This window comes from Aplysia californica, unplaced genomic scaffold, assembly GCF_000002075.1.
Source record: "Aplysia californica isolate F4 #8 unplaced genomic scaffold, AplCal3.0 scaffold00315, whole genome shotgun sequence".
Lineage (NCBI taxonomy): Eukaryota > Metazoa > Mollusca > Gastropoda > Aplysiida > Aplysiidae > Aplysia > Aplysia californica.
This window is the reverse complement of record NW_004797585.1, coordinates 614,212-615,036: the sequence shown is the minus strand read 5'-3', so window position 1 is coordinate 615,036 and position 825 is coordinate 614,212. Positions and strand designations below refer to the sequence as shown.

Genomic DNA, 825 nt, shown 5'->3' with positions numbered 1-825 from the left:
GCATGCCGTCTGTGTATGACGTTGACCGACAGCTACACAACAGTTGTCTCAGAAACGACTGAAGGAGTATGTTTAGAGGCTGCCAATATTCATGTAGAATGTTCTATTGCGGGAGAATTGAAAATGACAGCGTGATAGTTCATGCTAACCCATCCAAACACCAAGCACACGTCTAGGGTTAATAGACACACGAACTTGGTACTATAATTAGTTAGGAACTAAATTGAAGTGAGACAAGGGTGTGTGTTATCACCGCTACTGTTTATAATAGACATGGACAAAATTACAAAAGAAACAAACCCCAACCCGATAGACCTGGATGAGATGCTGTTTGCGGACGATCAAAGCCTGGCATATGAGAATGAAGAGCAACTTCAAGAGCACACAGACAGGCTGAATACACAATGTGAAAAGCTCATCATGAAGATCAGAAAAAAGCAAAACGGAGACGATGAAAATCAGCAGAACACCTGGCAACTTTAACATCACCATCGACGGAAATCCGCTGACACTACAGGAAAGAGTTAGGGTACACGGCAAGAGGAAGACCAAGAAAGACCTGGATCCAGGGTGTGAAGGATACCCTGAGAACATACAATATCCCGCCCAGCCAGGCCATCAAACTTGTTAGAGACCGGAAGCTCTTTCTCCCCTCGACGCCCTAGAGGTACACGAGGACGGAGAAAGGAAAGTAATCAATGGTAGGTAGCAAAAAGACATTTATTTGTTAATTTTCAAGTTTCATTAGCTGAAGAATTCAGTTCTGGACAGTGGGATACATGTTATGTGTGAATGTGGTTGTGAGTGTATATCTCCCCCCTCTCT

General features: G+C 43.6%; 1 protein-coding gene across 1 annotated transcript in view; it reads left to right on the top strand.

Annotated features, from left to right (window-relative positions):
- LOC118477962 (uncharacterized oxidoreductase TM_0325-like) overlaps positions 1-825 on the top strand; it is a 5,900-nt gene that overhangs the window by 4,385 nt on the left and 690 nt on the right. The window lies entirely within an intron of this gene.